At 39.6% G+C, this 13,661-nt stretch overlaps 1 long non-coding RNA gene across 1 annotated transcript in view; it reads left to right on the top strand.

The window, feature by feature from the left end:
- The window catches only part of LOC131580433 (uncharacterized), an 83,834-nt gene extending 76,710 nt beyond the window's left edge, over positions 1-7,124 (top strand). Inside the window, exons 6-7 of the long non-coding RNA XR_009277871.1 lie at positions 4,238-4,362; positions 6,445-7,124. This is a non-coding gene — a long non-coding RNA (uncharacterized LOC131580433). The remainder of the gene's footprint in view (positions 1-4,237; positions 4,363-6,444) is intronic.
- Positions 7,125-13,661: the final 6,537 nt, after the last annotated feature.

Raw genomic sequence — 13,661 nt, 5'->3', positions numbered from 1 at the left:
TGTTCATTCCCCTCCTGTCATCAAGTGCCAGCTTCAGCAGGACTTAGTACTCCAGGTTCTTCCTGCTGTCATTTTCACTTCTCCCCAAGGACTAAACATTTAAAACCTGAGAAATGCTAACTGAGATCCTAAGTAACACTTGAACCATGCTGATCTTGGGTAAACAATTCCCAGAGTGTTACCATTCCTGATGTTGAAAGAGCAGATCAGTGAAAGAAAAGAATGTGCATACAAATTCTTGATAATTGGGCAGCCAGCTAATTTCTAAATATTGAAAGATTCCCTTAGAAGACATTAATTTTGTTTAAATTTAAAATGACACACAGGCTGGAGAAGGGGCCTACCATTTACTCATTTAAGACTTTTACTCATTTAAGACTTTTAATAGGAGTTAATGGTTTAAGGCTCAATTTATAAAGTGGAATACTGGGTACTTTTTTTTGTGTGTATTTCTTATGTAAATATTTACGTATTTAAAATTTGCTTCATTCAACTGATTTTTGCAGTCTTCAGAGCAGACAAGTAAGAGGAAAGATTGCCCGTCACCATTTGAGCAGAACTTTTTTTGTACTAACACCTGCCTATGGGAGGTTATATCAGGTGCTGAAGAAAAACCTGATCTTTTGTTGGCCAAATGCCAGCCTTTCAGCATAAGAGCAGGTATATATTTTTATTAAAGGTAAAGCAGCAATATTTCTTGCTAAAACAAGGCTTTAGGCTCCGATCTCTTCCCAAAGTATAGGCTGGGTTGTATGAGGCCCTGCCTGGCTTGAGGAGCTTGGTGAGGCTCACCTGAGGCCCTGTCCCACAGCCCCTGCCTGCATGTCCAGGCGCACTCAGCCTTGGGCTGTGTGCTAAGCCAAGCTGCAGGTGTTCCTGTGCCACCCATTCATTGCTCTGCCTTGCTGACTGGCTTTCTGAGGTGGACTCCAGACCTGTCCTGAAAGGTAACTTTGTCTCCTCTCTGTATCCTGGGTGTGCCTGACAGCTGCATCACAAACCCATTTCAGACTCCTCCCTTGATTCCTGGAAGGATGCTGCCATTGACTCTTCATCTCACCTGGTCTGGGACTGTCAGTGGACTCTATTACAACCACCAGCCTGGTCCAGTTCAGGCAACGTGGGGCTTCATTCAAGTTACCTTCATTTCCCAGCTGCTTCTCTCCTTGGAGAAGCCCTGCTCCTTCTGCTCCCTGATGAGTGGCCCCACTTAGGACTCATGTGTGCACCGCAGCAGGAGAGCTCCCAGGCAGCCTGCCTTTAGGCGAGGTCTGGCCTTTCTATGGCCCTGCTCCATGTTCCTTGCTCAGGAAAAGCACTGTCTGCTTGAACACCTCACTTCTACATGAGCATGGTACCAAGGGGCTGAAGAAGAACTCTGTTCCTGATTCTACTTGGTTTTAAAAGCAGTTCCTGCCTCAACATGGAATCATTTTGTTTTCAGTTGTCACAGAATACTTTAACTTGCTGTGTGACTTTGTGCAGATTCAAAATGGCTTCCTGTCCCCATTTGTTAGTGGAAGGGATAGAGTTTCCCTGGTGCCGTGCCAAATTCGTATAGAATTTCAAATGTTCTTCTGGATGAGATGCTGTGTTCTGTAATGCTCAAGGAAAGCGTAATGTGTTTGAGGTTATATATAAATACACTGGTATATGAAGAAAAAACCCACAGGATTTTAAAATGAAACAGTTGAACATCTAGCCTGTTTCTAGCAGTTTCTGCTGTTTTCTAGAAGAATACACACAGAAAATTCATACCAAATTCCTAAGTAAATCTGATAGAAGAATACTTGAAAGGCTTCAGCATTATTGCTGACTAGCTAACATGAGCTGCTAATAGTAGATGACTGTGGTGAAATACTCATGTTTCCTTAGTCCGGCTTCTTCCTCTTTCTGGGATGTTGGTTCTGAGAGCACCTATAAGCCAATGGTTTTACCACATTGCTAAAATTAATTTCCAGATTGGTGTAAAATTAATTGCAGAATTCTATTTTTATGGAGAAGAGTTGATACTGGAAATAAGTAAATTTTCCCTACCTCTATCCTATGACATGAATGTTTATAAACTCTAATCCAGGTTGGTGTCAAGGCAAGAAAATATAGGTCAAAACTGTGATTTACATAATCAACAATACAATTGAAATACTAAGTTCTTATTAATCTATATGTGAATTAGTTACCTAAATTCACATATCCTTTCAAAAATATACCAGTGTTCTACTATTCATTTTGTCACGTTTGTATATAGAGACAGATTTTGTAAAACTGCTTTCATAAATGAAACCCTAAATGTATATTACTAAAAAATTAGAAGCTGAACTGATTAGATTTCCTGTGGTGGAATTACATTATCAAACAAAACACAGATTTTGAAATGCAATACCCCAAAAGAAATACAGTTGACTGAAAATTCCCATAATGAGAAATCCATGAGCCTAAATATTTTGTGTTCCTGATTTTCTCACTTCCTCAGGTTAATGTTTCTTCAACATGTTTCCAGTTCTTTCCTTTTTTTTTCTTCAGCTGAATTGGTTGTTGTACTTTCAAGGGTGATGATTTGCAAATGATGATTTCCAGCCTACTGTGTTCTATGTATGGTAGAATGTCCATCAAGTTGCCTCTAGGTGACATTAGTAGTGCAATCATTCAAAATGCAGCCTGACAGCATTTCAATCAATTCACTTTTCAACACTAGACATCAAATATACATTGCAAACCCAGCACCTGCTCTACTTGTAGTGTGACATCAAATATGTTCGCCTCAGGTCCTAAGACAGAGGCTGTCTCTTGAACTGCTACATTAAGGAGTGACTTTGGCAATGATACTCTTGGAGATTAACACTTCACCAAAACTGGCTCTCGACCTACAATACAGTATAATCCCTTTACTCCTTGTGTTTCTCTCTCAACACAGCCCACAGGAGCTCTGTGTCTGCTAGATGAGTCAGCCACAGAGCCCAGCTCTTAACCTCATCCTGCAGAGCTTCACATTTACAGCAAAGGTGTGAGCAGAATGACAGCCATGCATTTATAAAAACTTGTCCCAGGTCTGAGCTCCTTGAAGTTAGCTTCCTCCTTTTTGCAACAACTGCATTGCAGTACTCCTTGAGGTGGCAAATTTTGCAACTCTACATGAGGTCTTGGTGGTTGTATCAAGACCTGCTCTTTTAAAAGAGCAAAGGAAGCACTTAGGATAATATCCAGCTCTTGTCATATTGATCTTGAGATTAAGAGGCTTGACTACTGCCATGCCAGGACTTTGTCTTTTGCTTGGATTCAAAAACAGGCCAGTTGGTGGTGTCCTTGAAAGTTCTCAGTATACTTCTGTACTTTGGGCTGAGGTAAGGTCTATTCCTTGACCTACAACAACCTGTACTGTGTATACTGAATCTTCTGAGTCAGATCCATAATTCCCTTTAAATGAGAGGACATCTAACGATCATCAAACACTGTGAAGGTGCTTAACAAAGTAGGCAGGTGGTGAGTGTGCCCAGGATTTCAAGTTCAGAGAAATAAAAAGGGCATGCCAGCATTCATAAACCTTAGAACAGTGTGAATCCCTTTCCTTTTGTTCTGTTTGCTAATTAGTCTTTGCTGCTGATGGCATGAATCAGATAAAACAGTACTGTAAAGGCATTGTCAGCTGGTCATAATATTGGCATGGGCAAGGGCATGCAGGCCAGCGTGTGACTCAGGCACAGTTTGAGCCTTCTGAGGCGACCCTAGGAGACAGGAGTGGGGATCCAGGTGTGATAGGTTTAGAAAAAAAGAGTTTTGGTGTGGCCTATTTACCACACACCTTGCCACCATTCCTACTAGGGCGGTAGTAGACGTGATCTTTTTTGCCTAGAGGGACAATGGCTGGTCCAGTCCTGATTGAATTCCAGGTACTAGGCAGGATGGTGCTGATCACATAATCACCTCAGTCCTAGAGTCAGGGATTGCAGCTTTGTGTTTCCTATGCAGGACAGCATCTCCCTCTCAGTGTGCACAGTGAGAAGATGACCAGCTGGCATCACCATTAGCTCTGAGCTCACAGCAGGCAGGACATTTGTATCCCCTCACCCTGCAGGAATCACCTGCAATCACATTCCTGGAGCTCCACAGAGCACACTGCCTTGCTCATTGTTGCCACTCTTGCTGAGAGATGCTCCACATCAGGAATGTGAGCGCAGCAGGAGATATACATCCCAAGTGGCACAGAAGATGTTAATGTAGTACCCAATAACCTTCACAGACGAAGCAAACAGCTGAGTTGAAAAAGCTGTCATAAATATTTGCGTGGCATCCCTAGCAAAGTTAATGGAGGAAGAGGGATGCTGTCTTAGAAGATGAAGCAGTATATGGACAGACTTCAGAAAGGTAGGAAATTTTATAGGGGTGGGAGAGATTATTCAGAGCTACTAAGTCAGTATGGAGAGATGATTTTGTTGTTTAGGAGTGACTGAATCTCTTCCCAGTGGAAATGTGTGGCTCTGGAGATAGTCTGGATGCTGGTAAACCCCGGGTTAGGGCAAGGTCCTCCCTGCAGGCCTGCTCATTCTGCTGGTGTCCTTTGGGACATTCAGCTGCTTGATGCAGTTCCATCCTGCAGGCTCACAGATGGTAAAAGGACTCAAGTCAGACTGAATACTTGCTAGGGACACAGATGTGCTCTGAAGATTGCTTTGGTATTTATGTGAAACAACTGCTTTTTATTAAGTGTTGAAACTAATAATAAATTATTATAAATTATATTAGTGTATTAAATTGTTGACATAGCCCCAACACAAATATTTCTTAGGAAAGTGAATAAACATATAAAGCTACATTACTTTATAAATGAATTCATTAGTATTTATTACAATTGCAATCAATTATTAAGCATTATGATGACTTGCTTGGAGACTGGATTTTTTTTTTTTTGCTTTTTGTTATTATCAATAATTTTAATTACCAGCTTTAAGTACTGGTTATTTCCCACACATATCCCAGTGCACTAATTTTTATACAGCATTTAAAATGCACAGTGTTCTTGGTTTGGGTAGCTTTGTAGTACACCACAGATTGCTGAAAATAATTTCCTAGTTGTTAAGTGCAAATAGAAGCTCTGGGTGTGCCTCTATCAATTTTGACCTAGCTTGGGAGAGCTGGTTTATACTGTACAGTAAGAAATTTATTTCTCCAAAGTTTTATGCATCATATCCAAAATGCCAAGAGGCCAGGTTTGGCCATGTAACTGATTTTTATGTCTTTCATGCCATTAAACAAGAGATTGTATACTCAAAAGCTTGCTGCCCTTACACACAATTTATCTAACAACACATAATATCTAGAACAGGTTGCCCAGAGAGGTTGTGGATGCCCCATCCCTGGAAGCATTCAAGGCCAGGTTGGATGGGGCTCTGAGCAGCCTGGCATAGTGGAAGATGTCCCTGTCCACAGTAGAGGATTTAGAACTGGAAGACCTTAAAGGTCACTTTCAACCCAAACCATTGTATGATTATTGCCTCAAGAGTGTCTGTAGATTGTGATGGTCTCACTGTTGGACCTGTAATTATTTCTGATGCTGACTTGGCTGGCCCTACTACACTCTTATAGATGTCCAATAATCAGACTTATCACAAAGTATTCAGACAGTCTATTTTCAAGTATCTTAATTTGTCAAACGGATGCATAACCTGAATATATTTTTTTGACTTGTCATCACATCCTTAAATTTGTTCTCATGTTCTTTGCCCTCAAGCCTCCTCTAGCACTTCTACACTCTGATCTCTCAGGTTGTTACTTCCAATTCCTTAGCTACCTGGCTGATGTGTTGTGCTTGGGACACACAAACTCTAACACAGATATAAGCATTTTCACTTCTCAATTGCCCCACTTAACTTTGTGTGTGGTATCCCAGTAGAAATGGGGATGTCTGGGCAGCTGTACCCCTGGCCCCACCCTACTTTACCCTCTTCTAAGGTACTGCAGCAACCCCTGAACTCTAGTTGCCCCTACAGCCTTCCACAGGTCCTCTGCTGATAGGAGCTGTGGCAGCTGGGTGTTGCCATCCCTTCAGTGCTCAGGTAATCAGCCTATGTCGTGTAGCCACAGTGAATGAAGGCATTAGCGAGGACACCTGAACTGATTTGATGCTGATACTCAGCTGTTGAACCAATCATCAGACAATAAAAGCAGTGAGGTGGATTAAGAAAGTATTTTGCATATTACTTGGGAGCAATGGCATTGTCTGTGCATGGTAGGGTTGCTTTATAGTACCTTGTAAAATGTTTTATGCTAGAGCAAAGCATAGTTATTCTAGCTTTACTAGAAGTAGTTAAATTTTTACACATTCCTAATAATTTCAGTGCTACTAAATGAATAGATTGTGGATGTGTTTGCCTATCTGGAGGGAGTAAAGTGAGGGTGTCATAACTGAGCTCATTTTAGGTTGCTCATTTATTTTTCTTGTATTTTCAGCACAGAGAAATAAATGAATTCCTCATGGAAGGTGCTTTATGGAGAACTCCTTTTTATCTTCACGAGTCCTGGAGAAACAGCAGTGGCCTCCAATGCCTTACTTCACCCCTAAGCTGATTCCCTGCATGTGTCTCTCGCATAAGGAGCTCTGTTTGATTGCTCTCCTTTTCTGTGGAGATCACCTGAGCTGAGTGTTTACTTCACAGGGGTGTTCCCTCCCTTAATTTTTCACTTGTTCAGAGTGGTTAGTCATTGAGTAGGTACAACCAGGTCAGCAGACACAGATCTACAAATGTTGATGGTATGACAGCTTTTATTACCAATAAGTGTGCAATTTTACTGATGGTTCCTGAACAATCATTTTAAGTTGAAGTGTTTTCTAACCAGCAATATAACAATTTGCCTGGAATTTGCTATATAAAGTTATGTATGATAAATATGCCTTGATTCAGCAGAAATATAATTTTATGAAATCAGTTTTTGTCATGCTTTTAGTCCTGATGAATTTATAGTAGTATTTTCCCTCTAGGAGGACTTGACTGAAATCTTTTGCCTTTCATTATAACAATTAAATTTCTTTTACACATTTTAACCAGTAATTTGTTGCAAAGCACTTTGATATGCTCTGCTCAGATGGAAGACATTATAGAAGGATTTTATTGCTTTCAAAACGAAGTGAATGCTTAAAAACATAAATAATAATTCAAATTTAGAAATAGCTTGGCTCTAGCTGTCTTTATGTTCTTGCTCAATGCAACACTGTGTGAAAGACTTGGTCAGAAATCTGGAACCCTGCTGTGCTAGAAGCTGTATTGACACTGGACAAAAAGGTAGCACTGTTATGAAGTGCTTTCAGTCTTCCCACAAACACTTATGCAATTAAATTGGAGGCTCCATTTGTTTGCTTGTTTTAGTGCTTGCTCTGGCTTTTTTGTTTTTTTCTTTCATGAATGATAATGAAAATTTGTATTGACTGCACATGTTTTAACTACCTAGAATATATGTAGGCAACACATGAAGACTTTTTCCACTGAAGTTAAGGGAAAACTTTCTCTTTTCTGCAGTGATTCCTTTGATTTACTTTATTTTCTTAACACTTGTACAAAAAATATGTAAAGCTGAATGAGGGTGAATGCCACTGATGCATGACTAAAAGTATACTTCAAGAGAGACATGGTCATCCTCAACCTCTTCTAAACAGCCTTGACCTGACCTTCAAAAACAGAGCTACAGAATGTGGCATTTTCAAATAAGGAAAAAAGTTGTGGCTGTTTCACTGTTAGTACTTACGTTGTGTGGTTAATTGTTCTGCAACATTGGAGGCAAAATTAGAAAACCAAAGTCATCGGTGATAAGAAAGCAACAGAAGCCACAAACCTGACACTTGAGGAAATTTATAGCAGGGAACTGACACAGAAGAGTGAAACATATTCATGGTGCTGGGGTCAATCTCATTCACTGTGTCTTGGCCCAAGCTATGTTTCCACCTGTTGCTTTCTGTGCCTGTGAATTCCCTAAAACTGCCCTAAATATGAAACAAATCTGTTTTGGTCTGCAAGCAGTATTTCAATTTTTTAGGCTTGGGGATACTTGTTCTGCTTATTAAATGTGTGCTTTAGGTGAATTCATACAGATGGCGAGATAGGGCAAGAAGATTTATGTTGAGATTTATTGAGGGAGCCTATTTTTCCCCTCCTGGCTGACATCAATAGGGTTGTGTGGTCTATTCACTTTGTCACAAAGTGCACCCTGAGAAAGTACGGAGAGGGCCCTGATTGCAGTCCTGCCTTCAAACAGGTCACAACTCCATTGTTTTGGAACAATAGAGGTTTTATAAACAAAGTCTAACTAGAAAGATTGTGAGTTATGACACTACAAAGAGCCTTGCTGAAAGCAAAACAAGGCAAAGAAGAAACAGGGTAAGGCATAGAAAAGTGCTTATAAACACTAAGTTAAATCCCAGGTCTTGAGCAATATATTGATTCTGGAGGAACTGTGCTACCTTACAGAATGCTGAGGTTGTTTACACCACACAGTGTATATGCTGCATAATTACAGCAAAAATAAATGCATAGACACACAAGTACTTAAAAATCTGGTTACTACCGGCTTCAAAGCAGTTGTTTGCATGTTTCAAGTTAGGCATAAACTTAGGCTTCCTGTTGGGGACCTGAAAGAGGCTGTGGATGATGACCTCTCCCTGCATTGTCTGTTGCAGTCATCCCGTGGTCCCTTAAGTTACTATTTCCAATGGCCACCTGTTGCCTTTCATCATAAATTTAGCTCTACTGCTGTAACCTCTCCCCTTGGCAAGGCCTGTGCCTACTCATGTGGAAATATTTTTGCAATACTGGAACTTACTCTTTTCAACCATGACTGTCTTTTCACTTTACAACATGCAGTACCTGGTGTAACAGGTGCCCTCTGCATGTAGAGAAATGCAAGTGAGTAATAGGTAGAACAAGTGAAAGATGCTCTGAGAAATCCCGAACATGATAGGAAGCCTCTTGAATTCAAGCAGCCCATGTGTTGAAGGTGTTCAGACTTGTATATGTGTGAAATTAAAATTAAGTCAACTATGATAATTTGGTTAATTTAGCTTTGTGCACAAATATTTAAGCAGTCTTTTTATCTAGGTATTATTCAATAGAGAGGAAATTATTAGCATTTCAATCCATCCCATCCAAAGCAAGAAACTTTCCCTCTTTGGTAGTAGCCTAGAAACACTTTTTTTCCCCTTCCCTCTTGGAACTGTAGGTATCTGAAAAAATAAGCCCATATTACTTTGTTGTATGAGCTGCTAAAGTCTCTAATTTTGGTTGCTAGTGCCCAGAGGACAAGTAATCAGTTCTTAAGCTAATCAGCCTTATGTTGTAGTGCATCAGTTTGATGAGGTTTGTGTTAAAAATCTGGCAAAGGAATTTGAAACCTTTCTGTTTTACTGGAATGTAATGCTTTTCCATGTGAAGATCAATTTAACAAGCAGAATTAATCCAAGACTCAGAGGAGAGAAGAAGGGGGCCATGGTAGAAGGTATTGAAACTCCCTGTGTACTAAACTTCCACCTCTATAGCTACGGCAAGTGATTATTACCAAATAAAGGGTTCAGCATGTATTCCAGTAAAGCAGGTGGTCAGAGTGTTAGGCAGTAACAATTTAGGAACTGCCACTTTTCTGCTCTCTTTTTAAATGCATCTATAAAGAACATCCAAGAAGGCTGTGTGCAACTTTTTAGAAGCATTATAATGAACTTGCTCTCATTTGTTAATAAGGGCATAGTGGAAGATTAAAAGTATCTTCCTGCTGTTTTGCTTTTTAACTAAATTTTAAATGTTGTTGAATAAGATTTGTTAGTATATGATGTCTGCTTACTCCAAGTGTGAAGCAAGTATTTAGATAAAAAGCAGGTAACTAGGACAGGACTGGAAATTAATTATACAGGAAAACACTGCAGTTCAAGTTTCTAGTAGGTGAAGCCCAGTCTTTTGGAATTACATTAGTTCCAATGAGCATGTTTTTACCACAAAACCAGATGCCAGAATTTCTGCACCAGGCCTGTTTGAGGTGGGGAATGGAGGCTGTCCAGGTTTATCAAGCTGAATTTTGCATTCTACAGCCCTAATCAGTCTAAAGCTAATTAGCAGCCTCTACACAAGAAGGCCACAAGTCATTAATCATAGAAGATGAGAGCAGTCAGCCCCCCATCCTTGACATTTCAAGAAAAGTTTTCTCTTGCACTCCTTTTTTTGTGATGGGGCTTCAAAAGTCGCAAGATTGCTTTTCACAGTCAATAGTGTGTGAAGTAGAAGCCATGTCTTGATGTGACAGACAAGGGACCACTGTTCAAAGACCTATTGGACTCTTTTTTATTTCTTTTTCCCCCCTCCCCCTCTCTAAATGCTGTCCTCTAATAGAATGGAGTCAACTGATGACTTTATTTGCTTTGAGTTGAAGCATAGTTCAGCTGGGAATAAAAAAAAGTTTTAACAAGTATGATTTTTGTTAGAGCAAAATTCAAGATTTTTACAAAGCTGCTTAGTTCTTTTTAAAAGTTACAATCCTTTCTTATGCGCAGCTAATGAGGAATGAAAGTCCTTTCACATGCCTAATACAGTTTAGTACAGTGTGTCTTGAAATCCAATGCTAACAGCTGCAGGCTAAGCACTAGGAAACCCTTGCAGGAAAAAAATACTACATTTCTTGAGGCTGTTCATCAAACTTCTTACAAATAACTTGGAGATGTAAATTTAAATAATAGTTTTGTTGTCTTTAATGATGCTGAGAATTAGACAGTGTGTTATATTTTATTCTCTGGGCAGAAGATGTGTAATTCTATCTGTATTACTCCCACAATAAGGGATGGGTGGTGTCTGTATGCCTGATGCATGTCTAGCAGGTCTTACTGCAAGCTGTCCATAGCATGTCCTTGCACCTGTTGATAGCATCACTGTTCCAGGCTCAGATGTTTAATACTATATTATGGCCATTTCAGAGCTTCTGGCTGGGACAGCTGGGTAAAGGAGGTGTTTTTTATCAGTAACAAATATGTACATACAGTGTTCTTTTGTTAATCATTGAATTTTCACTATGAGCAAAATTTTGTTGAAGGATAGGTTTCAGAAATATTTCTTGAAGACCTAAATGTCTCTCTCAAGGCCTCTTTTTTTATCCTATTGAGCTATGTGGACTTAGTTGGTTTACTTAAGCAATTGGAGTAACATTCAGAGCAGGTAATAGGCTTTTGTCTGTAAAGCTCTCCAGGTGTTCCTTGTTCTATTACCAGGCACAATACCAAACTCAACATCCATCTCTGTACCTGCAGTTGTCCACTGCAGACTGGGAATGGCTTTTTAGAAGGTGTTAACTCAAGCAGCAAAGCTGTATGGTGACAAAGCACTGCACAGCACTGCCAGCAGCAGAGCCATGCTCACTCCTTGCCTTCCAGTTCTCTGTTTCTGAAATGTGACCCCAGTGACATTCCAGTTTGCACCAAGATTTCTGTGCTGGCCTAAGTGGGCCTGGCAATTAAGCATCCCTAAAAGAAAACAGCACCATGTAGAAACTTGAGAAAAAAATGGTATGAACACTGAAAGAGCCATTAAATTCCTCCTGTGATATCACTGAAACTACGCATACTTTGAAAAATTCCCCTAATATATCTTTAAACCATAGACCATAGCACTGGTTATGGTCTAGAGTATCAACTCTTACATTTCAATAAGAGGTCATTTTCTTTCTTTTTGTCTCTAATACTGCTGGGGGGTGGTGGGTGGACTATGACATGCATCTACAGAAAAATGTTTGTAGTGAAATCACATTAAGGATTTGACTAAGCTCACACAAGCAGAGTTAAGACTGATATTCTGTCATTACCTCAGCTCATTACATCTTGTGGTTTTGTTACTAGTGTAGTCTGTAAGATCACCCGCTGCCTGGAGAATCCTGTTCTACCTGGAAACAAAGGGAAGTGTTATGTTGTAGCTTTACCTCTGAAATTTTCTTGCTTTGCCAACTTTCCTCGGTGTTACCATAAAACAGTTCTTGGTGACTTATATGTATTAATGGCATTAATTAAACTATCAGCACAGCTGAATGGGAGAAAATGCGTCTTCTGAACTTGTTTCTTGAATAGGAGTAAATGCCTCATTAATCTTAAGCATCAGCCCAAGAACACTGTGTTTGTTAGATAGAATAATAAATGACTTTACAGGAAATACACAATAGCAGATGCTGGAATGCATCCATTCATTAGTCACTGTGCATAAATATCCCCTTATTTCCATGAAGAGACATTTAATGGAGGGCCAGTCTGACAAACATGTGCAAGTTTTCACTCACTCACTGAGAAAACGGAAGGGAGAAAATGTCATACAAATTTGCCTGCTGAACACAAAGTATCACATACCTTAGGTGTGCTTTTTCTGCACCTTTCCCGTCTTTTGTCAGATTGAAATGTGAATTAACAAAGGCAAAACTGTTAGACAGGTTTTGGAAGCCCATAAGGCATTACAGTTATTTCTGCTTCTTGGTTGCAAAGTCTGTCACTGCTGTGTCATTTGGAGGCAATCACCATCTTTACTCAAAGCCCAGTTGAGTGTCTGGTGAAGTCGAAGGAAGGCATTTTGCTTCAGAATCTTACAAGAAAATATTGTTGGGTTTGTTTTTAATCATTGTTCCCAAGATACTAAGAAACAAGCAAACAAGCCTATTTCAGTGAATAATAGTGAAAAATAATAGTAGAAAAAAAAAATAGTTGTCCCCCTCCCACAGCCCTTGCTGTCTGTTAGCTTTTGTAACCATAAATGTATTTCCTAGTTTTGTAAAGTAACTGAGCCAATGAAACACCTCTGCAAACAGGTACATCTACAATTATTCAAAAGAAAATTGTGTCTTCATATTGTTTTGCTTTCTTCTCCACATAATTGGTCAGAACTACTGTTTTTCTCAGATTGTTGATTCTCTGAGATTGTTGATTCAATGCATGAGCATGTTAGATGTGTTACAGGAATGCCTAAATAATTTGCTTGGTATGTGCAATTGTTCCTCAATGCACACCACGATGAAATTTAACTAAAGGGTCATATTATAGCACAGTTGTTCTTAGAACACATTAACAGTGTTTGGATGTCATTGTGTGTTTGAAATCTGTTTCTAAGCCTAAACTGACCACAACTAGGAAACCTGTATTTATGAAACAAATTCTTAAATTCTGGTGATTGCTGTGTGTACCAAAGGTATCAATGTCCTATGCCAGCAGCCATTCCCATCAAGAAATCTTCCATCTAAGCATGCAGATGCCTTGTGCCCATGGATTCTTCACAGGTGCCACAGTGTTTCTCTCTAGAATACTAATCAGAGTGCTTGGCTTGGGGCCTGCACAGACTCAGCCTCATACTATAAGGAAGGACAAAGTTTAGTTTCTTATCCTGGAAGTTTCTGAATAAGTATGGATTTGAAAAAGTTCTATGCATGATTTGGTGAATCTTCTCATCTGAATTGAGAGCTTGGCAATGCTTTCTAGTATTGTTAAATCAAATGCTTTGGACCAAAATTTCAAGCTGGGTATTGTGGTAACTTGGGTGGTTATTTTTCTACTGGCCTAAATTTGCAGTCTTTGCTCATAAGTCCTACTTGCATGAACGAACATCAGTTTGCTTACAAAATTAGAGCCATAGATCAACAGTGAATTACAAACAAAGTTGAGGGAGGGAGAGTTT

The sequence above is a fragment of the Poecile atricapillus genome, chromosome 6, assembly GCF_030490865.1.
Source record: "Poecile atricapillus isolate bPoeAtr1 chromosome 6, bPoeAtr1.hap1, whole genome shotgun sequence".
NCBI lineage: Eukaryota > Metazoa > Chordata > Aves > Passeriformes > Paridae > Poecile > Poecile atricapillus.
The sequence above is the reverse complement of the archived record's forward strand: the minus strand, read 5'-3'. Positions and strand labels throughout refer to the sequence as shown.